At 31.9% G+C, this 23032-nt stretch overlaps 1 protein-coding gene across 1 annotated transcript in view; it reads left to right on the top strand.

Moving 5' to 3' along the window:
- zfh2 (Zn finger homeodomain 2) overlaps nucleotides 1–23032 on the top strand; it is a 145335-nt gene that overhangs the window by 43883 nt on the left and 78420 nt on the right. Inside the window, exon 2 of the mRNA XM_090168370.1 lies at nucleotides 893–992. The gene's annotated coding sequence lies outside the window, so the exon portion shown is untranslated. The remainder of the gene's footprint in view (nucleotides 1–892; nucleotides 993–23032) is intronic.

The raw sequence follows: 23032 nt of genomic DNA, 5'->3' as shown, positions 1-23032 counted from the left end.
TAGTTCTTATTTGGTCTGACAATCAGAATGTACATGTATATTATGATCAGTTTTGATTCAAAAACGCCCAATTGGGCTAGTACTTATATGGTCTGACAATCAGAATTTAAATGTATATTACGATCACTTTTGATTCAAAACCGCCCAATTGGGCTAGTACTTATTTGGTCTGACAATCAAAATGTATATGTATATTACGATCAGTTTTGATTCAAAACCGCCCAATTGGGCCAGTACTTATTTGGTCTGACAATCAAAATGTATATGTTTATTACGATCAGTTTTGATTCAAAACCGCCCAATTGGGCTAGTAATTATTTGGTCTGACAATCAGAATGTACATTTCCTGATGCTTTTGTCAAGAAGGTAAATGATGCACAATGTGATTCCCTTAGCGTCCCCCAATTCAATGAAACTAGGCGCCAAAATGCTTTTGACAGTTCGCCTGGCTGTTGGGTAAACAACTCGCTCGTTTAAAAAATTAGCCAATTTTCTTTTTCCCCCGGAGCCATTGTTTGAACAGAATCGTCGTGTCGTGATTCTCTTTGTTGCCAGGCATTTTGCTTTTAATAGAATACTCGATTTTTGCGCGACACCAGTTGGGCAGTCATATAACAGCTAACGCAAACGCTCCTACAACTGTTCGTGACTACGGGTTCGCGTGTATCTATAATAACAACTCTTAAACGTATAATTTATATATGGTAAAATACTTTACATATAATGTGGTGTTAATTACTACAATCAGTGTTGGTTAAAGCTTTATACATTGGTTAGAACTTTTTTAAGTTTATCTTATTAAAATCGGTGATACCAAGTTATTCTGTTAAATAACATTTTTATACTAAAAATTGTGGTTCTTTTTATAATGAAAATTATTTCATTTTTCTAGTTTCCCGCAAGTTGCGAGCTAGTGACGAAAGAGGGCAGTTGACGCGAGTTTCGCCTATTGCAGTCTTCAACACGATTATGCATGGCGCTACTTTCTATGGGTAAGTTGAAAGATATTTTATCAGTTTGAAAATCCAAAAAATCGACACGAAAATTTGTTCTAAATTTTATTTTCTAACAAGGAGACATCCCGAAGTGTAACCCACCGATTTTGTTCAAACTCGGGGGATTGGTAGACGTTCATGTATGATGAAAAATCCTAAAGGGAAATTATTCAATGGGCAACCGTTTTGCCATGGCAACGAAAAATGTTTTTGACAACAAAAAATGGAAATTTTCCCATTGAAAATAACATGGGATTCTGACCGATGCCTAGGGCCCCCCTGTGAAAAATATAAACAAATTTCAAAACTTCGAAAATGCCAAAAAAAAAGAAAAAATAAATAAAAATTCACAATAAAAACATCAAAATTGATCAACTTTTGATCAATTTTAGGTCAAAATCCCATGTTATTCTCAATGGGAAAATTTAATATTTTGTGTTGTCAAAAACCTTTTTCGTTGCCATGGCAAAACGGTTGCCCATTGAATAAATTCCCTTTAGGATTTTTCATGATTCATGAAGGTCTACCAATCCCCCGAATTTGAACAAAATCGGTGGGTTACACCGGGTTACACTTCGGGATGCCTCCTTGTAAGACAAACAACTTTTGTAATTCTGAATTTACTTTGAAAATCCCAAAATCCGAATGAATATTACTCGTAAAATAGAGTTTATAAATTTTTTAAATCATTTTGGAAATTTAAAAAAAATCAGCGTCGAAATTAAGTTCTAAAATTTTATAAATATTGAAATTGCTTTGAAAATACCAAATTCGGCAATAAAATGAGTACTAAAATCTAAAATAGATTTAAGAAACATTGTAATCACTTTGAAAATCGGAAAATCTGCGCAGAAATTAGTCCGAAAATAAATAAATGAATAAATTCAAAATCAACTTAAAACACCAAAAATCAGCATTCTTTTAAAATCTTTATCAGTTTCAAAATCCCCTGCAGAAATATGGTAAATGTCCCACCGCGTCGAAGCGTTCTAAACCAAATTTCGTGTCGAAAGTAGTTTCTTGTTTTTCTCACGGGGTTCCTCTTTCGCTCGAGGGGTTTTTCTTATTCCCCGAATGACCATTCCACAAGTTTCAAGGCCATTACTGACCACTGGTCGACACTTTTCGTCATTACATTTCGAGATAATTTATAGACCCTTTTCCGAGAATGTAATTTATGGTTGATGGGTTTGGTATTTCTAGGGAGGACAGCTTAAGTTCTAGAGACTATTTTGCCTTTAATTGGATGGCCTAGGTTTACCCCTTTACCCCAAGGCTTCTATTTTGCTTTTAACTCCAAATTGATAGTGACGAACGTCTTTCTGTCGAAGGATTAAATCCGCCATTGTAACCGTCCTGTCAACATTGACGGCGGTAATTGTTATGCCCTTGAAAAAACCAGCTGACCGCCCGGCTGACCGTTGTTATCAATAGAATTGTTACAAAGGAGGATGTTTTTGAAATCCTTTTTTGGAGATTTCAAGATTGTTATGGCGCCATAATTCGATTCCCACAATAATAGGTTGTTTCTTTCCGTTTGTTCCGGGATTTCGGAGTAGGGTAAGAAGAGTAAGGCGATGACGTCATTTTACTCCGGTTCTGTGGTGGCGAATAGTTCGAGTTGGAGCTTAGACCAAGAAACACAGGGACGTCTCGCTCATAGCATACCCAACGCTTTATTTTTCGGTGGGGCTTTGTTGCGGCTGCGGTAGAGAGAGGGGGGTTAGGTGATACAAGTAGTCAATAGGCGCCATCCAGGAGAGATAAAAATTACGTTTTTTAAAGAACTTGAAAAAAATAATCAGCTAAGAGTTACATATTTTTAAATTATTTTATATTTTTTTAATATTTTAGGGACACAAATATTAAAAAACATAGCAGAAATGTAGTTTTTTGGAACCACGCTGTTGCAGGCCACGTGCTGACAGATTGTAGGGCTGCGCACGTGACTCAAATAGCCAATAAAATTTGACTCACCTTCGCTTCTAGCGACACAGCGCGAGATAAATAGGAAATAGGCAGGCGCAACGAAGCTTCGGGCGCGAAATATCTACCGCGCGACGTCCCTGTGTTTCTTGGTCTAAGCAAGGACAGTAGATACAGGGACGAGAAAGCAGGGGAATTTTTTTGATTTTAAACGTCTTCATATTCACGGGGAGTTAGATGTAAACAACACGCGGCCATTGTTAAGACGTGGTTCACCACTGGACAGTATTATTGTAGTTAGTTTTTACCATTTTGATGTTAAATTAAAAATAAAACTACGAGCGTAAATAAAAAATGCCCATTTGTTTTGAACACTTAAGCCTCGTCAAGAACCGCTAAAATTAGGTGACCGCCATTTTTTTGTTTACAACTAACTCTCCTCGCGTTTAGGTCGTTTTAGGTGAGATATTCCAACAAAGGCCGCCAATACACTTTCTCGTCCCTGTATCTACTGTCCTTGGTCTAAGGTTGGAGTAAAAACGTTTTTCCAAAATGGTGGCCTGTGGACTTTTTAGCGGACAAATTCTGGCTTGCAGACGACAAAATCCGATCTACTCTCTTTACACCTCCTTTTGCGAAGGAGTAAAAAGAGTAGCCCTAATTCTCTGGAACAAGCGAATTGATTATGGGGTAGAGTAATTCCGAGGGGTTGGTCACTCCGCGAACTCGGTGTACACTGTCGTACCTCTGACTGTGCTAATAAGAGTTCGTGAACTCTTTAAAATCCGTACCTTTAACAGTTCTAAGTACGAACTCGGTGTACAGGTCATCCGAGAGTTACTTACCCCTCGAGTAATCCTCATCCCCGGAACAAGCGAATTAAACGTTTTAGGGTAAAAAGAGTACACTTTTAGTCCGAGAACACGCGAAAATGACCACCAAATTTTATCTTTCAACTTAAGTCGCACTATTTTGCTATTCACGATGCAACCGATGAAAATTTATCTTATAACGTGATAATATTTATTCCTATAAAAGTAATTTTGTTTCGTTTTAATGCTTCTCACTAGGTGGCGGGATAAAAACATGCAATTAGTTAATGAAATTAATTTGGTTTCTATCCTAATTTTTAAAAATATATCGGAAATTGCGACGATAATCAAATACGAACCAATGCAATAAATTGTGAGAAAAATGTTGAGGCCTTGTAATTATACATGTAATGTATATAGTATTCTTTTTCCACGAAATATTTTATCAAATTGTAACGTCAGTGATGCATTGATTTATATTTAGGAAGGATTACTATGTTAAGACGATTTTTAATAGAGTTGTTAATTTTCCGGAAAAATAAAATGCGGAAAAAATTTCCAGAAAATTTTCCGGAAATCGGAAAAATAAAAATTGAAACATAAATTACTTCTTAAGTGTTTTTAATGTTTTTAACTTTTTATCGATATAAAATGTCTAATAACAGTAAACATACTACAAAACATTAATAGTGTTACATTTGTGAATCAGTTTAAACTAGTCTAGAGGTTTAGTTTTACTTTTAGATTCGAAAAAATGAAGCGAAAATGCCGCTTTATTTAAATTTGAAAACAATATTTGACTAATCATTGAATTACAACTTATTTTATTTTTTTCGGAAAAATACGGAAATATTTTCGGAAAAAAAGACTTACAACTCTAATTTTTAGACGTGCTCAAAGCGAGAAAATTCGACTACGATAAGCAGAATTAAATAATAGGTAGAATAAATATTGAGTTACTTTGAGTACAATATTAATCTTACTAGTAACCTTGGGTGGGTACCGATATATTTTGGACTTTTTTTTTTTCCAATTTATATCTGTGTTGGGTTGGGGGTGTAAGAGGGGGCGGAGTTGTCACGTGGTTTTGCTGAAAATGACAAAATGGGCGCTGGTTCGTTCGAAAAAGGGAGTACACCTTATTCCGTCAGTTGAATTATTTTCGTGTAATTTTTATCATTTTCTATCATCTGCTCTCTTTCCTTTCTAAGATGTTGGTCTCCCTCTCTCGAAAAACAAGACGCTGGCGTTCTATACGGATAGTGACGGCTTTTATGCCTAGTGCCTCGCATGGCCGATCAATATGTCAAGTTGAAATTAACATTTAGAGATGGCTTAGCTTCCAGTACGAATTCTCAAAATTTGATCCACATATGATCAAAATTGAACTGATTAAATCGTTTATTCCCATTCGACCGAAATAATTTTAAAATGTAGCCCAATTGGCGGGGTGATTTGGTATTTTATTTATAAGGTATGTACTATCGAAGATCCATGTTTAGGTTAGGTTAGGTTAGGTTAGAGTTGGTTAAGTTTACTATTTCAGTTTTGGTTCAGTTACTTTTCTTGACTAGGTGAAGATAAAAATATAATTCATGCTCATTCCAAAAGCCAATTTATATAGCAGCGTTCGGTCGAATGGGACACATAAAAACAGCACGTTTCGGCGGAATTCGGTCGAATGGGACACCTCAAAAACCGCCTTCGGTCGAATGGGATTTCGGTCGAATGGGACTAAAGCGATTAAATGAGGATAAAATACCAATTAAATTAATTCTTGTAAAAAAAATGTATTAAATCTGGCACAAAACGTCATCAAATATTATTGGATAACAATATTTTGGATACAAATTTAAACAAATCGCGCTGGATCAAAATATTTTGATATCAAATTTGCTAAATCTTTCTGGATTAAAACTATTTTGGATAAAATTTTCGATCCTTTCCAGATTTGATTGAATCCTGGGAATATTTTAGAGTGAAGCCCATTCGTCGGGTTTCGGTTCATTGGGAATCCTGACCGAAACAAATTTCGCGGTACTTTAAACTATTCAAAAATTAATAGTTAGAAAACTTATATTTTAGTGTTTGTCTGGTATATTTATTTCCAGATAAGTACTATTATATAAAGGTTGAGTTGGGTTTTTATCTTCGATTGCCTAACGTAATTTTTCTACACAATTTGGTTTAATTCGATTGATAGTATATTTTTGGGCCCTTATTAACTATTATTATATTTAGTGGGCCCTTATTAACTATATACATGTATTTAGTGGGCCAGTATGAATTTTAGGGATATTTTAAAATTGTAATTGATCTTAATTGTAACATATGGCTATTCGAAATATATTTAGAGTTGTAATAGATAACTATTCTAAATATATTTTTATTAAATCTGGCACAAAACGTCATCAAATCTTATTGGATATCAATATTTTGTATGAAAATTTTAATAAATCGCGCTGGATCAAAATATTTTGGTACCAAATTTGCTAAATCTTTCTGGATTAAAACTATTTTGGATAAAAAAAAGGTTGAGTTGGGTTTTTATCTTCGATTGCCTAACGTAATTTTTCTACACAATTTGGCCGAATTTGGTTGAATGGGACATCTTTTCACGTGTTTTGTTCGAATGGGTCAAGAGCGTTCTATACATTCACACGATTGGTTTTTGATTGGAAAAAGGTAGTTTTATTGCGTACTGAAATCGTAAATTCTTCAATTTTGATGTCTGTATTATATAATTTAGGTATAGATATAGCTATTTTCGGAGAGGAGATCGTTTTTAGGTTGTAATAGTGATATTTGCTGGAACCGTTTTGGGTTATTATTTAGTTTTTAGTGGGCCTGTATGATTTATGATTATATTTAGTATTAACTATTAGATCTGGGTCTGTATGTGTTGTGGTTTGGTATTTATGGTTCCTGTATGAGTTATTGGGGTAGTAAGTGTTCCTGTATGAGTTATTGTAATATTTTGTGGGCCCGTATTAACTATTAGGATATTTAGTGGGCCCTTATTAACTATTAGGATATTTAGTGGGCCCTTATTAACTATTAGGATATTTAGTGGGCCCTTATTAACTATTAGGATATTTAGTGGGCCCTTATTAACTATTAGGATATTTAGTGGGCCCTTATTAACTATTAGGATATTTAGTGGGCCAGTATGAATTTTAGGGATATTTGTGAACCCGTATTTTAAAATTGTAATTGCTTTTAATTGTAACATATGGCTATTCGAAATATAGTTAGAGTTGTAATAGATAACTATTCTAAATATATTTAGAGTTGTAATAGATGACTATTCTAAATATATTTAGAGTTGTAATAGATGACTATTCTAAATATATTTAGAGTTGTAATAGATGACTATTCAAAATATATTTAGAGTAGTAGTAGATGGCTATTCTAAATATATTTAGAGTTGTAGTAGATGGCTATTCTAAATATATTTAGAGTTGTAGTAGATGGCTATTCTAAATATATTTCGAGTTGTAGTAGATGGCTATTCGAAATATATTTCGAGTTGTAGTAGATGGCTATTCGAAATATATTTCGAGTTGTAGTAGGTGGCTATTCGAAATATATTTCGAGTTGTAATAGATGGCTATTCGAAATATATTTCGAGTTGTAGTAGATGGCTATTCGAAATATATTTCGAGTTGTAGTAGATGGCTATTCGAAATATATTTCGAGTTGTAATAGATGGCTATTCTAAATTTATTTAGAGTTGTAGTAGATGGCTATTCGAAATATATTTAGAGTTGTAGTAGATGGCTATTCTAAATATATTTAGAGTTGTAGTAGATGGCTATTCTAAATATATTTCGAGTTGTAATAGATGGCTATTCGAAATATATTTCGAGTTGTAATAGATGGCTATTCGAAATATATTTCGAGTTGTAGTAGATGGCTATTCGAAATATATTTCGAGTTGTAGTAGATGGCTATTCGAAATATATTTAGAGTTGTAATAAATAAAACTAATACGAAATATTAATAGAAGGCTATATGAAAACCCTTCGATTTGTTAAATAGCTATTTCGACATTTTCCAGTATCAATTACAGACCGTGTTTAATTATCGCTTGCTATTCCATTGGTTTTTTTAATAAGGCATGTTTTTAGCGCTGTTAATTACGGCGGCTACCAAACACTACACGACCTTAGCTAGTGCGCCGCTGTGCGCCGTGCTGCGGGCGTAGTCGCAAAGATGATTTAGACGTTTTTATGTGTTCCCTGGTGGTGTCGTTTTGCCAGACAACAATAAATATTATCTCTTCCTCTGGCGTCTCTGTCTTTACCATAGCTAACTTTGTTTTTATAGTAGGGAAAACCTACAACCCGAAAATCGTCTCCCGTGATGCTGTCAAATACTACACGCCTTTTAACTTCGAAACGAAATTATTTTAAATTACCTTTGTCATGTAATTCAAGTTGTCATTATTAGTTTTTAGCGATAATTTATTTTATTTATATATTTATTATTATTATTATTGTGACGGTTGGTTGGTTTCAAACCAAATTTAAACTTTAAAGATACTTCTAAATTTTTTTATGGCTTTGTGGTCTTTTAACTAATTTTGGGTTTTTCCACCAAAATTTTTATCAAATATAAATAAATAAATTTTGTTTTTAACTTTATATAATAAATTTATATATGATTGTCTAATTTGGGCAATAAATTTATATAGAATTGTCTAATTTGGGGAATAAATTTATATATAATTGTCTAATTTGGCCAATAAATTTATATATAATTGTCTAATTGGGCCAATACATTTATATATAATTGTCTAATTTGGCCAATAAATAGATATATAATTGTCTAATTTGGACAATAATTCTATATATAATTGTCTAATTTGGGCAATGGGCAATAATTCTATATATAATTGTCTAATTTGTGCAATTGGCAAAAATTCTATATATAATTGTCTAATTTCGGCAATGGGCAATAATTCTATATAGAAATTTCTAATTTGGGCAATAAATTTATACATAATGGTTTTGTGGTCCTTTAACTAATTTTGGGTTTTTCCACGAAATATTTTATCAAATTTTAATGTCAACCCTAAATATAAATAAATAAATTTTGTTTTTAACTTACAACTTAATAATGTCATAAGCTACATTAAAAAGTATACATTTACTTAACTTATAAGCTAAACTAGTTAAATTTCAATTCAATAAGTTACGTTTATAGTATCATTTATGTAGTTTATCATTTCATGGTTAGTGTCAATTCATTCATTATTTTCACGTTATTTTTAAGCTTTTAAATTAATTCAATAAACTACATTTTATTTTTTACTAACAATTTCTTAGGTAATTAAGCCAATAAATTACTAATTAATATAAGATTAGACCTTTTAATGTTCATTATTTTTTAGTTTAAGTTAATTTGAAAAGTTAAATTTTTTCATTTACAATTTTTATAATTAATAATTAAGCTAATTATGTAATTTAAGAATTTGACATTTTCAAAGTTAGTTTCACAATTCAGTAATTGTTTTACCTTATTTAAAAAAAAACTATTAGATTCAGTTCAGTTTATAAAAACATCTCTAACTGAACCTCATTTTAAAGCAAGTGTCGACTCGACGTGTACTAGCTCTTTATTCCACAGATGTCGTTAGCGTCGAAATCAAAACAAGATGCTTAAGCTACATTTTAACCCAAAAGGCGGGACATAAAAGTACCCCTCGCGTTGATTGTCTCGTTTTTAATAACAATAACTTCAATTATGGTAATTTTTAACAATCTATTTTATATGGGATATGTAATAATGGTTAAAGTCCATTAAGTAGAGTATAAGTTTTCTAATTATAATTATTATAATTGGCTCTCTGCCGACGTTATTGTTTCGCTATTTGGGATTTTAGCTTCCTGTGGCATTAATAGATGGCACCACGCTCTCCAATAAAGTAGTTTTTCGAAGAATCGGATAGATTCATTGCCATCGCTAATAACAAGGGCCTTATCATAATGCAGATGGCAATGATAGAGCCGACAGTTGCTTTAAAATACAAGTTCAAGCAAGGGTCAATACAAAAAACGGCGCAAGATGTCGGTAGCGTCGTTTTTTCTTTATAAAAGGGCAATGTCTATTCGACGTATAAACCCGGATCAAAGCGCTCTCTATCAATTTCTCTCCGAATTAAGAGCCTTTTGTGGATTTAATTGATAGTCTTGTTCGACTGAATTTCGAAGGGGGGAGGGGGTGTTTTGCCCCAAGTCGGAAACTTAGACTGCCATATTGAAAAGAAGTTAATCAACCGAAATTTTTTCTCTCTCTTTTAACTTTATTTTTTTTAAACGCAAACGCTTTTAATCCGGCCCCTCCCCCTACCTATCTATAAATTTAGCACGTGACCTTTAGGGCGCCCCTGGTGTTGATCTCCCGTACTGATTTTCTCTCTTTTCTGATGCGCATAAAAATGAAGCTTCCCTACTTAACCTTTCTGGTGTCTAAGATTTAAAAAGAAGACAAATGAATATATCTTTTAAATAACTTTTTTTCCGTCGAATTTTTTTCAATGGCTCACCAGCTATGCGGATGTCGCTTTTTTGACGGAGGAGAGGGGGGTGAAATAGAGGGAGTACGCCCCCCTCTTTTCTCTTTTTGCTTAATTTGCCACCCTCCGTTACGACCCCCTTTTTTGATAGTGAAAAAATTTGGCTCACAACAAGGGGGTCTCATTAGGTATGATTTTTTTCCAAGGAATCGAATTTTTTCTCGGGACTTTCAAGTGGTCTAGCCAGCGCCTTAGTTCAAACGTTCCTAAGGGTGTTTAGAAATGCCGTCTTTGTTGACGTTAAGGTGTAGTGGTTTTTTTTTCTTAGTGGTGGATGTATATTGGGGAGTAGGGAGGTTTTTAACCGGACGTGAAAATTAATGTGGGTTTTCTGTTTGATCTAGGGAATGTTAAGACTTGACAGGGGTATTTTTTTTTGGATTTTTATTGCCTGTAGTTTTTGGGTGGCGGAGTTTTTTTTTGATAGCCCAGGTATTTTTTTGTAAATTCCATCGACTAGTTCGTCATGTCATTGATTAGAAAAGGCGCTTAAATAAACCCCTCTTTGACTGTCTTGATCCCCTGTTGAAAAATGCTGCCAGATCTATGAATAGAAATTTCTCAGCTTTGGCAGTACAAAGAGAAACCGTAGACAAACCAGTTATATGTCCAGTCGCAGCAGCACAAACTCTACAATCGGCTGTGAAGGATCTTTTATTTAAAGGGCTATTGCGTTGAAATGGCTTCTTTTCTCTATGGAGATTTTGAAAGTGTAGTTTTAAATTGATTTATTTAGCATTTATTTCCTGGGTTGTTGTTTTTATAGATTTAAAAAAAATTGATTTTATTATTGATAAATAATTTGACAGCAGCGATACGTAAACTATAGTTTAAATTAATCTTTATTAAATTGAATTATTAATTAATAATGAAATTTAATTGCGCTTTCTCGGAATTGAAATTTCTAAAGAACCTACTTTATGATTACTTTCTTACATTTTCATAAATACATTCGTCATTTAAATCAATGATTTAAAAAAAAATCAATTAATTAATCACTGATTTAAATCAGTATTTTAATCAGACAACCTTGTTTATTTCAGTATTTATAATTAGCGGATGACTTATACTATTTTACTAATGTTTTAAATTATTTCAAGAAATGAGTATTTAGTATTTCATATTTGTTTTGTTTATAGTTTTTACATAAAACAGATTAAATTAGTACTAGAATTGGATTTGTTGTAATAAGCATTTCTTAACTTCCCTCCAAAAAGCTTAAATTCGCGCCATGTTTGTTTCTTTGTAAGCAATTTGTGAATTTGTCAATTTGGGGCAATAATTCTATATAGAATTGTCTAATTTTGGCAATAACTTCACAGAATTGTCTAATTTGTGCAATAAATCTATATAGAATCTTTTAATTTGGGCAATAATTCTATATAGAATTGTCTAATTTGGGCAATAATTCTGTATAGAATTGTCTAATTTGGGCAATAATTCTGTATAGAATTGTCTTATTTGGGCAATAATTCTATATAGAATTGTCTAATTTGTGCAATAATTCTATATATAATTGTCTAACTGGGCAATAATTCTGTATAGAATTGTCTAACTGGGCAATAATTCTGTATAGAATTGTCTAACTGGGCAATAATTCTATATAGAATTGTCTAATTTGTGCAATAATTCTATATAGAATTGTCTAACTGGGCAATAGTTCTATATAGAATTGTCTAATTTGGGCAATAATTCTGTATAGAATTGTCTTATTTGGGCAATAATTCTATATAGAATTGTCTAATTTGTGCAATAATTCTATATAGAATTGTCTAACTGGGCAATAATTCTATATAGAATTGTCTAACTGGGCAATAATTCTATATAGAATTGTCTAATTTGGGCATTTAATCGTGTAAAAATAAAACCTTCTGATATCTCCAATATCTGATACGGCAGCTGAAGCTTGAAGTTAGGATGAGAAACCGGCAAGATGGCGTCCATTTCGGTATTCATTATCGCGGTTGCTTTTACCTCTGCAAAAAAAGAACCTTCGAAATTTGAGTATTTCGGGAAAGAAATGGCCATTTTCGCCCCCTCGTTCTGGTCCGGGCTGCCTCGATCCGTCGGCGCTCTCTTCGGAGGAAATCTCGGAGGCGTCCACAATTAAGACAGTTAGCGTAAATGACTCGCGGGAGTGGCCGCACCGTGGCGCACCAATCCCTCCCCTGCACTCCCATCCCCCCTCCCGCGTCTTCGTCATCATCTTAAGAGAGAGAGAGCGACTGACTCCCCCCAGCAGTTTTTCTCATTTTCTGCCCCCCACTTCGTCTTTCCTACAAAAAAGGGATTAAAAAACGGAGGGGGAAGACTGTGCTGTTCAGGGATCGTTCATAAACGTTAACACATTTTTTGATCGTCTATTTATATTTTTTTTTCATAAAAGTTTATAAATTTTTTATCGTCTATTTATATTTTTTTTTCATAAAAGTTTATAAATTTTTTATCGTCTATTTATATTTTTTTTTCATAAAAGTTTATAAATTTTTTATCGTCTATTTATATATTTTTTTCATAAAAGTTTATAAATTTTTTATCGTCTATTTATATTTTTTTTTCATAAAAGTTTATAAATTTTTTATCGTCTATTTATATTTTTTTTTCATAAAAGTTTATAAATTTTTTATCGTCTATTTATATTTTTTTTTCATAAAAGTTTATAAATTTTTTATCGTCTATTTATATTTTTTTTCATAAAAGTTTATAAATTTTTTATCGTCTATTTATATTTTTTTTTCATAAAAGTTTATAAATTTTTTATCGTCTATTTATATTTTTTTTTTCATAAAAGTTTATAAATTTTTTATCGTCTATTTATATTTTTTTTTCATAAAAGTTTATAAATTTTTTATCGTCTATTTATATATTTTTTTCATAAAAGTTTATAAATTTTTTATCGTCTATTTATATTTTTTTTCATAAAAGTTTATAAATTTTTTGATCGTCTATTTATATTTTTTTTTCATAAAAGTTTATAAATTTTTTATCGTCTATTTATATTTTTTTTCATAAAAGTTTATAAATTTTTTATCGTCTATTTATATTTTTTTTCATAAAAGTTTATAAATTTTTTATCGTCTATTTATATTTTTTTTTCATAAAAGTTTATAAATTTTTTATCGTCTATTTATATTTTTTTTTCATAAAAGTTTATAAATTTTTTATCGTCTATTTATATATTTTTTCATAAAAGTTTATAAATTTTTTATCGTCTATTTATATAAAAGATCTTGATTTAATTTTATGGAGTTATGGACTTTGCTATATGGATAATTCTGTGTTAAAATTCGCTTAAAGGGAGTATGAACTAAATCATGTCGTCGGCTAAGATTTGTCTTTAACGTAACTAGCGTCAATTATCTCTAGCTTCTGTTAAACCCAAAGACTATATAACGCTTCGCTTACTAGACAGGCGTGTTCCTAGGAAAAACCTGTTAACACCTCTGTAGCACTGTAAAAGCTGGGGTAATATTTATACCCGCGGCTAGAGGCGCCACTAGTAACACAGCTCAAGCTAGGGGAAATTTTGGGCCAGCGTCGAGATGGAGCCACAATCGGTATGCAAGTTGAGCCATAGAACACGCCTGTCTAGTAAGCGAAGCGTTATATAGTCTTTGGTTAAACCCAGTGGCAGAAATATGAAATTATTTGATAAGTCGTTTAAATTAAAATAAAATTCGTTGATCGATCATAAATATGGTTTATATTACCTTTAAATGAAATTAAAATTGTTTAAACAATCAAATATGGTTCATTGTACCTTTAAATTAAATTAAAATTCTTTGATCGATCATATTCCACTTTAAATTAAATTAAATTAAAATTCGTTGATCGATCATAAATATGGTTCATGTTCCCTTTAAATGAAATAAAAATTCTTTAATCGACCAAATATGGGTAATATTCCCCTTTAAATTAAATTAAAATTCTTTGATCGATCATAAATATTGTTCATATTCCACTTAAATGAAATTAAAATTCTTTAATCGATCAAATATGGTTCATGTTAACTTTAAATGAAATTAAAATTCGTTGATCGATCATAAATATGGTTCATGTTCCCCTTTAAATTAAATTAAAATTCGTTTACTTAATTTTAATTAAGGTAACTTAATTACCTCATACGCCATTAACAAACTTGGTGATCTGTAGAAATCCCAGGTAACAATTCAGTCAGTTTCGCCAGCTTCTTAACATAGTAGCCAAGGCTTACGGAAACTGTAAACGCTTCCAATAGTTTCAATATCAAACTCTGACACCAGTCATCCCTACAAACAACGTGATTTATAATTGTTACTAATCTCGAATAGCTGTGCTATAGTCTTTCGTCTATGTAGACGAAGTTTAAACGCATTTAACGTTTTATTTTAATTTTCAATTGTTAAATTATTTTTAATTTTTATTCTCTTAACAAGCACATTCTTAAAGAATCAAAATTGATAATGAGACTTTAACTGTGGTTTTAATAAGCCAGTTTCAATTCTATCGGACGTAGCAGACAAGGATGGTACGTTGACGTTATACCTCACCGTGACATCGGCAGGGCTCGTACACGACCTGGGAGACCTGGAAAATGATTCGAAAAAGTCAGGGAATTTGAAAATGATTCGAAAAAGTCAGGGAAAATTCAGGTAATTTGAAAGTGATTCGAAAAAGTCAGGGAAAATTCAGGGAATTTGAAAATGATTCGAAAAATTCAGGGAAACTTCCGAGAATTTGAAAATGATTCGAAAAAGTCAGAGAAAATTCAGGGAATTTGAAAATGATTCGAAAAAGTCAGGGAATTGGAAAATGATTCCATAAAGTCAGGGAATTTGAAAATGATTCGAAAAAGTCAGGGAATTGGAAAATGATTCCATAAATTCAGGGAATTGGAAAATGATTCGAAAAAGTCAGGGAATTGGAAAAATGATTCCATAAAGTCAGGGAATTTGAAAATGATTCGAAAAAGTCTGGGAAATTCAGGGAATTTTAAAATTATTCGAAAAAGTCAGGGAAAAGTCAGGGAATTGGAAAATAATTCCCAAAACATCAAGGAAAAGTCAGGGGATTTTAAAATGGTCCAAAAATGTAAGGTTTTTTAAAAATGACCCCAAAAAAATCAGTAAAATAAATTTTGAAAGATGTATAAAAATATAAATATTTTGCAACATTTTACCTCAAACCATTCATTTATTTTATAAAAATTGTCAGGGAAAATACGGTAATTGATTCAGGGAAAACCTGGAAATGTCAGGGTATTTGATTCCGGAAATTTTCTACGAACTCTGCTCGGTAACCTATGACGTCGAGCAAAATGTTTTCTAGAAATTAATAAAAGCTCTGAACGAACGGTCCCTTAGGATTAAAGTGAGGGTGGAGAGACGGGAAAAAAAAGCGCGACTTGGAAGCTGCGTGGCTCCATCTGTGGGTGACTAATGTTCCGTATAAAATGTATATAGTTTTTAGACCATACCATTTCGCCAGTCCGAGGGGAGGGAGAGTTGAGGGGTCAAGAATTCGAAGAAAAGAAATTAAGAGCAAAATTCTGGTTTCCTCTTTCATATATTATATTACTTTTTTACGGAGTTTTTCACTTCCACCTCGATTTTGTTCCCCAACGGTGTTTGTCGCAAACTGCACCAGTCCGACCGCCTTTGACCCGATTGCGCTGTAACTCTCGATAAATAATAATAATCCCTTTTAAAAGGAGCGAAGCGCGGTATTTTCGAAATCCAGAGGAAGTACCTAAATTTTCATTTCAAGAGGTAATAATGAACGTTAATGGGTAGTAATAAACCTTAGCGCCTCTGTGTGTAATATCGAATGGCCCTCTCGAGATGGTGGGCCGACTGGAAACGGTTTCTCCACACGAGTCGAACTCACGGCAGGCTGTTAAAAGCTTCGGACTCGCTGGCTCCTAAATTCTAATTATTAAAAAGTTTCTCGACAGACTTTTAATTCAAACCCGCGGAGCTGCACCAACTCTGGTACTCGCAATATTTCAGTTTTTCTTTTGATTTGTAGCCGTTATTATCACGTGAATAATATTTTATAGACTCTTTCCTAAGTTTTAATTACTCTTTTGCACGCTGGGGGAATGCCGTTTCGAAGCATTTTACCTATATCAGGGCCCCCAGAGGTCCTATATTAAAAAAAATGTCCTATAACATCCTATATTTTTAGCAAGATCCCCAAAAAGTCCTATCAAATCCTATAGTTTTAGCAAAATCCCCAAAAAGTCCTAGCAAATCCTATATTTTTAGCAAAATCCCCAAAAAGTCCTATCAAATCCTATAGTTTTAGCAAAATCCCCAAAAATTCCTATCAAATCCTATATTTTTAGCAAAATCCCCAAAAAGTCCTATCAAATCCTATATTTTTAGCAAAATCCCCAAAAAGTCCTATCAAATCCTATATTTTTAACAAAATCCCCAAAAAGTCCTATCAAATCCTATAGTATTAACAAAATCCCCAAAAAGTCCTATCAAATCGTATAGTTTTAGCAAAATCCCCAAAAAGTCCTATCAAATCCTATAGTTTTAGCAAAATCCCCAAAAAGTCCTATCAAATCATATATTTTTAGCAAAATCCCCAAAATGTCCTAACAAATCCTATATTTTTAGCAAAATCCCCAAAATGTCCTAACAAATCCTATATTTTTAGCAAAATCCCCAAAAATGTCCTAACATTCCTATACTTTTGATATTTTGCTCATTTCAAATCCCGCCACTCATAATGTCAGTGAAATTGTTAGATTTAGCTATAGGATAAATTCCTATTCAAAGTCATTCTATTCTATACTTGTTAACATGGTTAGCTACTAGTATATTTTTGTGGTTAAAGGGAATATAACCTCAGGTTTTTTGGTGTGGAACACCAACACTTCGACCATTTCCCGCTCCCTCCTATGGTTTTAATATATTTTTGGCACTGGTTAGTGATTTCCCGCCAAAATTGTTAACATAAAAAACATAAAAAACCTTAAAAAAGACTTGAGGTTATATTCCCTTTAAATAGTTAAATTTTTTATATTTTTTTTTGTGAAAATCAAAGATTTATTTCACAAAATATAGATTTTGTTTTTAAATGAATAAAGTTAGTAAATATAATAGCATATATAGTCCTATAAAATCCTATAATTTTGAAAAAAATAGTCCTATAAAGTCCTATTATTTTAGAAATACAATCCTTTTTCCCCATAAAAAAAATTTAAGATTTGAGTGGGGGCCCTGCTATATTACTAGCAATAGTGTGGAGCCGCTGAATTTGTTCATACGAATTATTTTCGGTTTTTTATATTCATGATATAGTCTTTCAAATAGTTAATATTAAATTATAATTAATTTTGAATTATCTATATACATACTTTACACACTCTACAGAATAAGGCTTTTAGAATGTTTGATATGAGCGGTGGGTTTCCAAATTAGAAAAAAATTCCGTATTTTTCCAAAACAATATATTAAAAAAGTGTTCGCAAATTTCGCGGCATTTTCGTCTTTTTTTTTAATTCAAAAGTAAAACGAAACCTCTAGACTAGTCTAGAATAAAAACCCTTAAAAAGTAATTTATTTCAATTTTTTTATTTTTCCGATTTCCTGAAATTATTCCGCATTTGTTTTTCCGGGAAATTAACAACTCTAGAAAAATTGAACTATTTATAAAATAAAAATCCATGGGTTTTTTTAGGGAATTTGATTTGTGTATTTTTTTCGATGAATTTTTTAGATTTGTTAAAAATCTAAGATTTAAAAAAAATTATTTTAATGTTTTTTTAATGGATTCAGTGAAACCAACTTGAAATTTGAGCGAAAATCAGTTCAGAAATTGGTAATTAATACAGGGTTGCCACACGTCAGGGAAAACAGGGAAATCAGGGAAAAGTCAGGGAATTTAAAAATGGGCCTAAAAATTCAGGGAAAAGTCAGGGAATTCAATTTTATCTTGGCACTTTTTGAAGGTAATTCAACTCTAGATCTATGACAAATTCTATGATTATCATTTATTTCCTTGAATGTTTTGCAAATTTTTTCAACATTGCAATAACCTTTTTACTAAAATATAAGTTCATCTTAATTTATTAACTTCTGATAAAAGTAAAATATAAAAGAAAAATTGTGGCCTTAATAAGTCAGGGAAAATCTGTTAAAATGGTCAGGGAAAACAGGGAATAGTCAGGGAATTTGAATCTGAAAATTTGGTGGCAACCCTGTAATACGAAAATCCTAATCTAAAATCTCTAAATCAATTTCGGAATTCCATAATAACTTTGACATGCAAAATCGCAAACGTTGCAAATTTCCGAAGAATCGTAATTATTTCTTTAGCTAATTCTTCAATTTTAATTAATTTGTTCTGAATTTTTATAGAGACTAAGCATTTTCACGTCATAGAACGAAACAAATGCTTTATATAAACAAAATTGTACACCAACATAGCAGCCATAGCTAAAGAAAATATATTTAAAAGGAATAGAAACTGTAGATACCAGGAAGCGTTGTACCGAGGTGAAATTTCTATTCCTTAAAATTTTGTTTCTTTGACCTTCTTAAATTGAATAATTCAGCGCGAAGGTCGATCGTCGCAATAACTTTTAATTTATATCCTTACTTTGATTATTATTACACGACAGGTACGCCTCGAGTAAAAATACGAAAAAAAAACACGAGGTATTTTTAAAATTTCTACCTCTTTATATTTACGTGACATTGAAGAATTGTTGATTTATAAATTAATATTTTCGCTTTCATATTTTATGAAACCAATTATTTAAAGGCCTAGGTTTTCTTTCGCCTGTCACCCTTTAAGTTTACTTGCCACCAAACAAATACCCTGGTGGTAGGCCAACGGGAGAACACGTTGGCCTACCACCAGGGTATTTGTTTGGAAGGAAAGCAAATTTAAAGGGTGACTGGCAGAAGAAAACCTAGGCCTTTAACACGAAAATTTATTAGTATTTTTTTCAATATTTTAGAATAGCAACGATACCATATAAACAGTATATATTTTATTTCAATCTCAAATATTTATTTTGAATATAAACCGTTAATAATCCTAATTACTCCGATAAGATATATTATATTTAAACTGAAAAAATCCAAAACCAAACTAAAAAATATAATTTCTTGATACAGCTGGACCAACGAAACGCGTTAATAACAATACAGCGGTGGCGGACTAAATAATAATAGAAAAAGTAAATTAGTCTTTATGATTATTGTCGAGTATATTTTTTTTTTGGTCCTCGAGGTCATATCCTATTTATGTTAATAGAGTTTTTTAGGCTTTTATGAAAGCTTCACTGTACGCAGAACTTCAAAAGGAAACGGATTTTTTTAATCATCGCTTATTATACAAAGCGCGTCTTAATTCAGGCGAGCGTCCGTGGAGGACGACACGTTAGGCTTAATTTCGACACCCACGCCAACTCCAAAACGAGGCTATTAAGGCGTAACTAACGAGACTGCCTTTCCCCCTGAAAAGGGGTGTCTTTCCGGTTGACGATACGGTCCGCCATATTTATCGCGCAAACGCATTGTGGAACTATAATTAAGGATAGTTAAAGGCCCTAAACCAAAGTTTCCCTTTCGGGATAAAAAAAATCTAAATGAAGCGTAGAAAAACCTCTACTCATCTGAAATCGTCTCTCTAACGTTTCTACGCGCATTACCCGCCTTTATACGCACTGTCAATTGACATTTGTTACGCCGGGGTATATAGTCTTTTATGTTAAATAAATATTACATGGTACGCCGGGTTTTTTGGCTAAGTATCCACCCCCCAACGCTTATTATTATTATTTTTTTGTTTGAAATGCTGGGATAACCTGTTCCCTTCCCGGAAAGTCTAAGCGCGGGTCAAAATTTTGGAATTATATTTCTATGTGTATACGAAATATATGGTCGCTAATTATTTTAAAATTTTGTCCCAAGTTCCATAACCCTTATTTTTCGTTTCATTCGCATTGGCGGAATTTATAGATTTCTCCATTTAAATTTTATTTTAATTTTATTGTCTAAATTATTTCGAGTGAGTTAAAATATTTTCTGTATTTGTTGAAATTATTTGCACATTTGGTGAAATTTTAATTGGTTTATTTGATGAAATTTATAATTGATTTATTTGATGAAATTTATAATTTGTTTATTTTGTAAAATTATTAATTTGTCAATTTTTGTGAAATTTATAATTGGTCCATTTTGGCGAAATTTTTAATATTTTCCATTTTGATGAATTTCTTTTTGCGTTTTTCTTAAAATTTGGGTTTTATTTCTCCATTTCGATAAAATTTTAATTTTTTCCCCGCATTTCTGTGAAGTTTATACTTTTACCCATTTCTGTGATACATAAAATTTTTGTTCATTTCGGTGAAAGTTCAAATATTTGTTGTCTATTTTAATGAATATAATTGAATTGATGTTCATTTGAAGTAATGCTTAAATCAATTTTTAATTGTTCATTTATTTGAATTTTAAATATCTACAAAGATAGATAATTTTGAAACAAATCACTTAATTTTATCCCTTTTATTAGATTATTTTTGTTGAAATTTAAAATCGCCTCTATTTCATTTCTTGGCGGTCACATTGTATTTCTTACAATTTCATTCCTTCTCAAAAAAATTTACGTGAAGCATAACTTTGTCAATCATGACGTCTAGCTGGCATTCGCTAGAACCGTTTATCAGCTCCGACGTTTTGGCAGCTGTTACAGTATTTTTGAGTACTCGAAACCTTCAGTATTTTTCCTATCATGTCAAAATGAAACCTCCCAATTAACTTTAAACAACGCCACCTATATTGAACAATGGCCATGAACCAATTACACACCTTTTTAAAAGCTTTCAATTTATACTTATTACTTATGATATTATTTATTTGTAAAGTTACATTTTATTAAGTTTATAATTACGTTTTACGTAAGTGTAAAAGCTATACCATAAGTCTATAATATTTATTCTGTAAGTTGGTCACTTTGAGGAATATTTTACTGAGAGCTAGTAACGGAGTGACGTCATCACAAGAACAGGGCCCCAGAGGTCCTATAATTCCTATAAAATCCTATATTTTCAAAAATGTCCTATAACATCCTATATTTTTAGCAAAATCCCCCAAAAGTCCTATAAAATCCTATAATTTTGATATTTTGCCCATTTCAAATCCAACCACTCAGATAAATTGCTAGATTTAGCTATAGGATAAATTCCTATACCAAGTCATACTAGTCTATACTTTTTTGTGATAAAATGGTTAAATAGTTTCTATATTTTTAAGTGAAAATCAAAGATTTATTTATCTAAATATAAATTTGGTTTTTAAATGCATAAAGTTAGTAAATTAAATAGCATATATAGTCCTATAACATCCTATAATTTTGTAAAAAGAGTCCTGTAAAGTCCTATATTTTTAGAAATATAATCCTATTTTTCCTTTAAAAAAATTGAAGATTTTAGTGGGGGCCCTGCAAGAAGAACCCCCCCCCCCCCTAGCGAGGCGCTGTCAAAGGCTACGTGTGCCGCGATAGCAAGCGGACGGTGCCGAAGCCCTTAATGCAGTCTGTCTTGTGAATAGCTCTCAGTAAAACATTTGCATGTGAAGAATAGTCTTGTGAATAGCTCTCAGTAAAACATTTGCATGTGAAGAATAGTCTTGTGAATAGCTCTCAGTAAAACATTTGCATGTGAAGAATAGTCTTGTGAATAGCTTTCAGTAAAACATTTGCATGTGAAGAATAGGAAGTGTCACACTTATGTGTAGAATATTATACACTTATAGCTATACTTGTAAAATTTTTATTAAAAGCCATTTCTAAGAAGACCAACGCCTGATAAGTAGTTGAAAGTTTACGTATTTTTATGTTATTTGGTATGACGTCAATTCTACGTTACTCTAGACACAGCTATCAGTAATTATTCCACTAACTGACACTTTTGTTTCGTAATTATAGTCTTATGATAATATCTTATGGAAACGAACATACGATTATTTACAAATGTTTGCTAGTTTCATATTTAAACATTTGTCTGCCATGTTGATTTGTTTTGATGAACAATACAAGCATATTTGACAATCTATAGGTGTTTTTTAAACGATATTTATTTATTTTAAGGATTTCTATACGTTTTATGCAACTTTTTGTCTTGGCTATCAAGAGTGGTAAATCAATTGGAAAACTAAAAAAATCTTAATTAATTAATTAATCTTCATTAATATTTGTAATTTGATATGCTTTGAATTCGCATTGCTACCAAATGGCTATCAAGAGTAGTGATTCTATTTAATTCAATATCATTAGTTATTGAGATTTGTATTATGAATATTTTAATAAATTTATTGATGTAAAATAGGTGATTTTTTCATCGAAATTATATATGAAAAAATTTACTTTGTATAATTATTTAGTTATTAAAAAATGGTCCACCTGTTTTTTATTTTTAGACATTTAGATTCTTATATATTTTTTATTTTCGTGGACCCGAAAGGCTTTTGTCGTGGTTCTGATCGTGTCCGACCTTGACCTCGACGTATTAGCATCGCAATGACCCTCGAATGAACTTCACTCCCTTTCACATTTTTTTGTCCGCTTTTTTGAATCCCCACCTTTTCCCTTCTGGCACCAGGGGGCATTAGGGTTCTCAACTTTCTTGGCTGGTAGCAGGGGCCAAGGGGACATTTCCGTTGCTTTTTTAGGGGCTATTTAACATCGTTCACCCGCTATACCTCCCACACACCACCTCG

This window comes from Leiobunum rupestre, chromosome 3, assembly GCF_980474605.1.
Source record: "Leiobunum rupestre chromosome 3, qqLeiRupe1.1.hap1, whole genome shotgun sequence".
In the NCBI taxonomy this organism is placed as follows: Eukaryota; Metazoa; Arthropoda; class Arachnida; order Opiliones; family Sclerosomatidae; genus Leiobunum; species Leiobunum rupestre.
This window is presented reverse-complemented; position numbering and strand designations above follow the sequence as displayed.